The sequence below is a fragment of the Psittacula echo genome (genome assembly GCF_963264785.1).
Source record: "Psittacula echo genome assembly, chromosome: 3".
Taxonomy (NCBI): domain Eukaryota; kingdom Metazoa; phylum Chordata; class Aves; order Psittaciformes; family Psittacidae; genus Psittacula; species Psittacula echo.
In genome coordinates this window covers 76472057-76482673 of record NC_137736.1, presented here as the reverse complement: position 1 = coordinate 76482673, position 10617 = coordinate 76472057, and positions in this window count along the sequence as shown.

Below are 10617 nucleotides of genomic sequence, written 5' to 3'. Positions count from 1 at the left end.
TTGCATCCTATTATTTTTATGTACTGCTATGTACTGACAGGAAATAATTATATTTTTTTTCCAAATTAGACATCATATTTATGATTTTTTTTTTCTTTTATTAGGTACCTGATATTGGCAATCTCTAAGAGAAGTATGTCCTAACTAAACCATTGCTATGAACAGAACTCCTTGTGACTGGTATCTTTCAGTTTCAGTATCAAGTGATAAACCTACAACCAGTGTGTTCAAGCAAGATCAGGTAACAGATACTCAGTAAGTGAATTGGGAATCAGTGCCTTGAAACTTTGAAATCTTAGCTAAGTGATAGGAAGGATTGATTGTGCTCATATAATCCTTTAGACATAAAATCTTGACCAAGTCTGGGACTAAGTATAGATTCAGGTGCACTTGGACTCCTCTCTGAGAAGGAGCTTAGAAAGCAAGGGGATCCTTTCTGAACCTCATGACTAAACAGGAGGGTCCCCCTGTTTTGTCTGACCCTGCCCCATATGAAGTAAATACTCAAATGTACCTTGCCATTCCATCTTGTTAAGCCACTGTCACATTTAGCATCAGTCTTTGTTAAATCACTGCTTTATATCAGTAAACATATTGCTACTTCTCTCTTATGAGTCATTCCAACTGCAACATTCTGCTACACTTTGTAGTAACTATTTTGTATGACGTGAGTGAGGAAAAAGACCACCCTGAAACAGTTCTGATTCCTCTTCCAATGAAATATTGATCCTCTGTCAAGCTTCAGAATTAGAGAATGATTGTAAAAAAAGTCTTCAGTCTTCTGTGTATTCCCCACTGATGTATCAAGATACATAAATGCTCTCATTACATTTGCAGTGGTAGTGTACAAGTAGCAAATGAACATTAGAGTGATAGTCTCTGTTTTTCTGAGCATGTCTTCAAGAAATTATTGACACTGTAAGGATATGACCTCCTAATTTAATAATTCTAGTTCAGCACTTATGAAGCAAAATCTTTTCCAAGATTTTCAAGGTGTTTGTGAGTAGACAAGTTTCAGTTCTTAGATGGATTCGCACACAAGATTATAAAGGAATTTAACAGCTATGGAATGCAATTGGCAAGTGATAGATTTAAGCATATTAATAAAGTTTAAGTTAAGGAGTCAGATAGAAAGAGAAGCAAAGAGCAGGAACATATAATTTGAAAAAGTATCATGGGATTTAAATATCCTTATTGCAGTATATTAGCTTGAAGTAAAAATTATAACTTTTCTTCCATCCTTCTGTTTTATTTGGTTTTTACTTGAAGTTTAGAAACGTTCATTACATTCTATAGGATATCTATGTAGATTACAGTTTCTAAGGCTTCTTCAATCATATGCAATAAGCAGTGACTTTTAACAATCAATTTTCATCAGATCCCCTAGATTGTCACTGAGTGATTCCTTTTCTTTTAATTTGCCTGTTCCCAGATTCTTCATATGTAAAGTATTCTTTGCTATTTATATTTAGGTACTATTGTATGTATGACACATGATATTCCAGATTCATAAAACATGTCAAAACTACCATTTATCTGGATTATTAATTACAACATATGGTCAGTAGGGAAATTATTTAATACAGCATATGGTCAGTAAGAAAAAAATAGTAGTTTTGATATTCAGATTTTATAGGATTATACTTTGGATAATTTTCTTTGCCATTTCTCATTGTCAAACATAATATTAAAAATTTTTTCCTTTTTTTTTCTTTTAGCATTATGTTTGCAAGGACTCTGCTATCTGTCTGTCTATCATAATAAATTGTGAAGGGCATCTCAGAAAACTCTTCAAGATTTCAGGTAGTTATTGATGCCATTAAAATGACAGCTACCCATACATAACTGCTAGTGACATTTTGGAAAAATGTAACATTGATTTGTATTTTCACTGGAAGAACAGATGGCATTTCATATTGGATAAATCCGTGATGCTACAGTATTTGAATTCTATACTTAAGATGTATTTACTGCAACAAGCTACTCAAAACAACTTGTTTTAATTAAGTTATACATGCAACAAAAAAATAAATTCCATTCTATAAATTGTTTTGCATAGTCCATAGAAAATTTACCATTGGCATAGCTTGAAACAGAAATGGTTAATACAGCTGATTTTTTTTTTTTTTTTTTTTCCTGGAAATTTTCAGTCCACTATTTCAGCTACAGACATTCCTTCTCCTGCCTACAATATATGTCACAATGCTATGATTTCAGATGGAGATAGACCTTCAGAATTCCTGGTGGGTCACACAGCCTCTGCTGATAAGAAAGCTTAAGGCTGTACCTGCAACTTAAAAACTTAACTGCATCCGTACAAGGAGAGAAATACTTACCAAACTATTTCCTAACTACTGTCTCTCATGTTGTCTTCAGAATCAGCACAAGTTTTCTGCATGAATTGCATTATTTGTTATGTTCCCCTACATAAGACATGAAGTTGCAGCAGCCTCAGAAGCAGTCTGCCTTCTTTTGTACCCAGTCCTGGATCTGTGCATTGGTCAGATCTATACAAGAATGAATTATTCTTCATTTGGCTGTCTCCTGAAAATAGTCTCATGAGGATTACTATATTTGTTTTACCTTGGAAATAGCTAAGAAACAAAAGATTAGTTATATAATTCTTAATTATTTATCCTATTTAAAATGCATTGAAAGGCATATTTAATTACTAAAAAAGACTTAAACAGCACAAAGCACATATGGCAAATCATACACAGCAGAAAGCATGTTTAATTTGTGATCCCTTACAGGCTATAGTCATTGAAGAATGACCCATTGTCATAAAAGCCAAAACCCTCACGACAGCACCAGACATGAGGCCAATAATTGATTTGCAGTATATACCTATTTCTGGTTTCACCCTTTCCTCTCACTGGTGAAATGGTAAAAAAAGACAATATTTTTCACTTGCACACACAGGGCTTCATAGCCTTCCCTGATTCTGTCCCGGTTCTGGCTTACAATGTCATTTGTGTCCACATGAAAGAGCAATGGATAGTAGTCTGTACTCTTGACAAGTTGTGGCACCCTCTCTGTAGCATCTTGGACCTTAGCTCCGGAGAGACATCATACCTCTCATGACCCCCTGTCAGGCCTGCAGATGGGCATGTCTATACCCCTTACCAGAACATCACCCACTACAAGCACACGTCATTTCTTTTTGCAGTATCCACTGTGTGCTGCTGGGACGGCTTCTCCTTGCAAACTTTGCTTGTGGGTGTCTACAGCTGTTAAAGCTTTATAACTGTTAATATTATCATATACATTACTGATTATAACAGAATGCTTATCATGCAGTTTATAGTACCGGGAAGATGTTTATGTGGAAAGAAGAGGGAGTCTGCCTTTCCTAGGAAAGTTAGGTTTAGGTAAGTTATTATTTTTATTGAAATCTCAGATCAAAGTTTGCATTTAAACAGTAATATAGCCATGCAAAATTGGACAAATGATCTACTTAGTTCATGGTTAGAGTGATCTCTAACTCCTACTCCTCGACACTTTTTAAAATATTTTTTAACTTTATTTAGTGATTCCCCAGTTGTGTCTTTCAAATATTTCTTCTTTAAAGAGGCTTTTAAGCTTTGTTGAGGTTTTAATAACTTGGCCTTACCTGTTCTTAAAAGTGAAAACCAAGTAAGCCAGAAGTTGGTAACAGGTGAGAGGAGTATGAGATAAGGACAATCAAAAGAGCAAAAACTAACAACCACAATGACAGTAGTCTTAATTTTATATTAGTTCAGATGACTATAAAACTATAAAATAAGCATTTTTTTTAAAAAAAGAAGAGTTCGGAAACTCAGCAGGGTCCTATTTGTCATTGTTGTTCAAAGATCTCTGTCCCAGACCTATTTTAGCTTAGAAAGGTTGGTATTCTTATATTATTTATTTGAGAAACTATATCATAATTGGTCTATTGCCTTCTTTGGTTTTTGATAATTCAGTAGAAGAAAAATACAATATAATTAGTGGGATATCAGGGGAAACAGTAAAAGGCAATGCAAGAGGCATGGCAAGAGGCATGGCAAGAGGCAAAGTAAGAAACAAGGCAAGGGAAAGACAAGGCAAAACAACACAAGGCAAAGAACTCTTTACCTGGACGTACATGCTAATGGTGGGAAAGTGGAAAGCAGATGTGTCACATTATACATATATAAAATAAGCCTGTATCTACGTAACTCTTCTCTTGCTAATTTTGGAAAGAGACTTAGGCTTTTATACTCCCACTTAAGACTACTGCATAACATTAGGAATTATATATATTTCATCACTGAAAACTACATATAAGTATTTGGTATTTATATTTTCTATTGCCTCATATTATTTTACTTAATTTTTAAAATATTTCTTCTCCAGTGTTTCTGACCAAGATATTATCAACACTACTTACTAATTGCAAACTTAAAAAAAAAGGCTTTTCCATTTTTTTTTCTTCAACTTTATGCATTCGTTTAAAATATTGCTAATGAGACCAGCAAAAAATAGTCTCCAAGCACTTAAAGTTAGCACTTTCTGGACTCTCACTCATAATTGCCAGGTAATTTACATTTGACCTGTACCTCAAAGTCAGAATGTTAATGGATTTTGCAAGGTGAATTCAAATCTGTCCTTCATTAGGGTGTGAAATAGGAAGAGTTATATTTTATCTGGAATATAACCTCAGCATTTCTGAATAAGGGAATTTATGTGCAGGACCATAATATATTAATTGGTAAGCACTTTCTCCATTATGTAGTAATAATTAATTGGTGTTTGAGAATTTTCTGTTGCATCATCAAATATTATTTTTTTCTTTTATTTTGGAAAGGAAGACATACATATACATAAATGCACACACACATATAGGTACATATTACAGAGATTCTAAAAACAGCAACAAAAAAAATGCAGATGGACTGGAATGGCTGTTTTTCCCGAATGGTAATTTTTACATTGTATACTTAGTGCTCATCCCTCATTCATGTACATCCAAAAATGCAAGTACCAGAAAGTGCTACAGAAAGTAGTAATGGCAGGTTGCCCAAACAACTGCAAAGACTGAATTCCTGTTTTCACACCTATGCAGATTAATTTATTTATTTTGAGCTAGTTACCCATTGCATCACTTCTAGGCATAAAAGATTAAAGCATAAATTATCATAACAAATCAACTACCTACAACAGATGTGCCTGCAGTTTAAGTGTGTCCTGGGTAATTCAGTTCTTCAAGCTGTTACTTTCTGTTTAGCCTTTCTCTCAAGGTCTTCAATCCAGTGAATGTCATGTCCTTCCTAGGAACAGCTAAGTCTCCACTTAACTAGATTTTTCTTTTTTTTCATCTGCACCCTGACACAACCCTGTAATTATTTTTATAATAATTAACAAGCTCCATGATAAGGGATAATTTTCATTGACACAAATTATTTGTGGGAAAAGATAGTGGCATATTTGGGGTTTTTTTTTGATTTTTAGGGGGTTTTGTTTGGTTGGTTTTTGTTTTTTGGTTCAGTGGTTTGCTTTTTTTCCCCAGAAATCTCCTCAAAAATAGATGTATATGATTTGTAAAATGAATTTTTTTTTTTTTTTTTTTTTTTTTTTTTTTTTTTTTTTTTTTTTTTTTTTTGTATTTAAAGGAACTATCTAAACAAGAAAATTACATAATTAACAACATAAAGTTCCTCTGACTTAGCAGCCCTGGAAAGCTCCAAATATTTCTACCTAGACATAGGTTGTGTCAATTCTGACTAACAAGATATGGCTCTATGGGGAAACTGCCACATGCAGCAACACAAAAGGGAGAAAGGGAGATGATAAGTTCCCAATTACAGCCTCAAAAATGGGACATACAGAGGGAAGAAACAGTAGTAGATCTAGGACAGACAGCAAAGGATTATCACAGGGTAAAGCGAGTAGAAGGTTTGTTTGGATTTTTTTAAGAGCTTAACCATTTCATCAAAATATGAACTTTTTTGTTTTCCCTGATTTACTCTCTTTGACATGCCTCTGATTTATCTTTCCTTTGTAGAAACACCCTCTTCTTTCTCAGTATCTGTGGAATGATGAGAAACTTTATTCTACATCAATTATTAAAATTGAAATTTCTGTAACAATATGTTTAGAAATGAAAAATTTCAAAATAGATTATTAAACCCTTTAAAAGTTTTAAGTTATCTATGCTTTTGGGGTACAGTCTTAATGCTACAAAGATCTTGAATAGCATCTAAAAAACCAAACCTCTGAACTGTTATACTTACGCTTTTGGAACACACTGTATTCTCAATTAAATTTGCCAAAGTATTGTTACTCTGTGGATTCCTCCCCCAGAACTTCTATACTTTGACCTTAATGCTTCAGGTGTTAGATCAAAGACTTACTGTATTAACAAATTCTCCGAGGAAAGTTCAGCTTCTGAAAATATCTCTTTTCTTGTCTGACCTTTATTAAATAAATTTACACCAAACTGGTATTTCATAAAGATAAAATTAGGCATTTGTAATAGCTAATTCTCAAAGATATTTTTGATTTTAGTTTCATGGTAATTTTGAATAGCTGAAAATAAAAGGAATAATTTATCTGATAATTTTTTGTCTTTTTTTCTAAACTGCTGAACAAATTAAAGCATAAATTCCAGCTGCTCCTGAATACCTTCCAATTTGGTAGGAGCTCTTTACGGAATCATAATCAGATCCCTGTTAGTTTGTGGAATTCATCCATTAACAGTCTTAAAAATTAAGTTCAGAATTCTGATGTGGAAAGGACAGTGTAATTGTACCAGGAGTATCAAATGAAGGACAAATTATTGTCTTCCTAGCTTTAGGGACTTTCATGTCTGTCGTGGTTTAAGCCCAAGCTGTAAATCAGAACCACGCAGTCTACTGCCCCCCCCCCCCCCCCCCCCTTTCTTCCCTCCGCTTCTGGAGGGACAGGGAGGAGAATCAAAAGAATGCAGCTCCCACGGGTTGAGATAAGAACAGTTTAATAACTAAGGTATAACACAAATCACCACTGCCGCCACCAACAATAACAACGACAAGAGAAATAACAAGGGAAGAGAATACGATACCGCCCGCCGGAAAAGACAGCCCGCCCGACCAGGGGACGTGCCCTTCTGGGTAGCTCCCAGTTCCATCCCCTGGCATGACGTGCTGTGGTATGGAACACCTCCTTGGCCAGTCTGGGTCAGGTGTCCTGTCCCCGCTTCCTCCCGGCCCCTCCTTCTCCCTGGCAGAGCATGAGACTCACAAAATCCTTGGTCAGTCTAAACATCGGTGTTATCAGTTTTTTTTGTTCCCAAGCCAAAAGTCAAAAACACAGTACTGCAACAGCTACTAAGAAGGAAAAAAAAACCAAAAAACTGACTGCCACTGCTGAACCCAGGACAATGTCCCATATCATGCAGTTTTATACAGGTCTGAATATCTGTCACAAATCCTGATTTAGGATCCTGGTGACTATGCCAATTTGTCATAGATGCATGATTTAGGTTTCTTAAAGAAACACTATCAGAGGTGTTAGCAAAAGTGGTTTTAATATGAATTCATAAAAGTGCAGCTAAGAAAGTTCAATAGCAAGATTCACTCTATTACTTACTAAATGGATGAAGCATACAAAGGGAGATCAAGTTAGAATCAATTTAGAAAGATTTACACAGGGATTGAAGATGCAAAAGGGTAGAGGGAAATCCTCCTGTTGTGTCACAAGGTTCAGAGTGGACCCTCTTGCCTTCTAAACTCCTGATGGAGCTTGCGTGCTGCTAGGTCCAGTCTTAGTCTCAGATGTGGACAACAGTTGATGTCTAAAGGAATTAACTACATGGATTTTAATGGTATTAATTAAGCATGCTATCTGCAACTTAACCAAGGATTTACTGCAAATAAGAGGTCTTTCCACCTTGTGTAAGGAAGGATCCCTCAGTCTCAGGCAAGGAATCTCAAACCTTAAGAGGCATCCCAGCTCAAGAGGAGAGTCACTAGCTTGCAGTCCAGTTGCAATTTCAGAGAGAACTCAAATTAGACTCATCCAAAGGTCTGTTCTTAGTAGAAAGGTCTTCCTTGAGAAACAGCCTTGGGAAGCTCAAGGGGAGATCACCGGCATGCAGCCATGCTACCTAGCAGGGATAGCTCAAAGAAGGCTCACTTAGGCTATAATATTTATGGGATAAAATGCATGGCTCATAGTCAAATTGCATATAGTAAAAAGGTATATATGAGGCTCCTTGTACCCACAACTTTCTTTGTCCCTTGATAAAAGAGTCTTGGAAAACCCACCTACTATCTCTGTGTTAATTGCATAATTGGTGTTCCAAGCTCATGTACGTGGATGCTCAGTTGGCCATTCTGCTCTTTTGCGGGTTTCCTGGAGGAGTTCTTGGTTTGGCTACAGTTCTGACCTTTACCTCCTTTGGAGGCTGTACCAAACTATTGATAGTTTGGTTAAGGGGGTCAAGCGCATTGTCACAATATTAAGAAACTGTTAGGTCTCCATACATAAATAAGTGCAAAGGCTAAGAACAAGTCAATGATTTTCAATCAATCATACACATTTCTAATGCTACTTATGTGCCCAAGGATGGCTATTTCTAAATAAAGTCAAGGCTTTCATAGCTTAGCTAATGGATCTCAAATTTAAATTCTACCTAGCTCATCTATCAACGTTATTGCATATTTAACTACTATACAACATAGTGCGTCACATGCTTATGGTGATGTGTGGTTTTGTTGTTCAAAGTCTAACCTCACACAGCAAAATACAACACTCTTCTTTTTGACTTAAGACCTTGAGTCAGAATTAGTAAATCAGATTATTATGGCAACTGAAGCAACGGCAACGCTGAAGGAAACTGATCATTTTTCCATCTGTTCATCAGGATATATCTATAGATATTAAAAATGTCAGTCTTCAAAGCATTTCACATGTTCAAAATTTGCAGAAAGCTTCATTTTTCAGAGATCAATTTTTTATTTTGTTAAACGAAAAATATTGTATTCCGTTTTCTTTTTATTACTTTGTGCTATCACATCTAATCTAAAATAAAGCACGAACTGAAAAGTTGTATAAAAATTAGCAATGAATATTTTATCTTCCTTAAAAAATAATGATGTATAAGTAGCAGCAGAGAATTTGTTAATTAAATTTTGGCTGGAAAGCCTGCATGAAGGACTTTTGATAAAATTAGAATTTTGGCTAGCATTTTTTCTTTTAGAAAAGGTACAGAACCAACTGAGAGTTCCATGTGAAAATGCATCTAAACCCAAAACTGTATTTTAAAATTAGAGAGAATTGTTTTATCTCTTTGGCAATGCAATCTTTTCCTGTCTCTGAGCACAAGTATCACTCTCTGAAAAACTAAACACAATTATTCTGCTTTTCTGAATGCTCAAGCTTTTTTTCCCTTCTCACTCCTTGAGTCTGCTCATAATTTCCATTATTTCCTTCACTCCAATTCAATAAAGCCGTCATGAATTTAGCTTTCACTGCATTTCTCTCACACAAATGAGTATTAGTTTAGTAAAGATTGAAAGTATTTACTCTATTATTAAAGCATTTACTGTATTATTTACTGTGTATATAACTGTATTATTAATATATTAATGTATTATTAACCCTAGTCAGGAATGGTGCCTCAAAAATTCTGTACACAGTGGGACAAAAAGAAGATAGAGTCCCTACCCTAACGATATTCAAGCTGTGTGCTGTCAGTCATTACCTTCATTTCAAAATATGTGAAATAAAATTGCTTTCTACCTCTAGTGGAAAAGATACAGCAAAAGTCTTTTCTTTCATGATTTATTCTAGCTGGATAATTGGTCCCAAGAGCCTTGATCAGAAACTGAAACAATTCCTGTGTCTCATTAAGTGAATTACTTTAGCAACCTTGCAGCACATCTGTAAAAATGTACCTGCATTGGCATATAAGCTACTTTCCCACTCTTTACTTCAATGACTGATGACAAAAAAACCTCCAAACCAACTATATTGCTACTTAGTTTGTCTTTAAAAAACAAACATACAAAAAAACCCTCAACACAACAAAATCCAAGAAAATCACTTCTTCTGGGCAAATGGACAATTAATACTCAGTTGACTCATAATGAGTATAAAATAATATCCCACTAAATGCATTAGGAGACTTACTACAGAATAATACCACTTTGAGCAGTAAACTGTTTAATTTTAACACTTCCAATGCTATAAGCTGACTCTCCCCTTTGTCTCTAGCTTTAAGGCAGCTGTGATCCAACAGTGATCAATATTGTGATCCAACCCAAAGTTTATTTTGCATGCTGGTATCTTTAGTGTTTAAAATGTTGGGGGTTTTTTCCTCAAATTCTGATGGTTTTCCTAGCATTTTCTCCATTACAAGACTTAACCTGATAAGTTAAACCCAGAATTGTTGACATCAAAATCACTTGTAGTAATAACTTCAGATTTATTGTGGTACAACTTCAAAATCTGAAGTCATTATTTCATGGGTTAAACAGCTTTTCAAAATGCTATGTTGATATCAATAATCATGAAGGGACAAATCACTGAAGATAAAATAATGCCCCCTGTGATAAAACAGGGGTAATTATGTCTTCATATTAAGGGTGAGTAAAAGTTCTCTATTTTTACATTATATTTTAAAACTTACTTGAG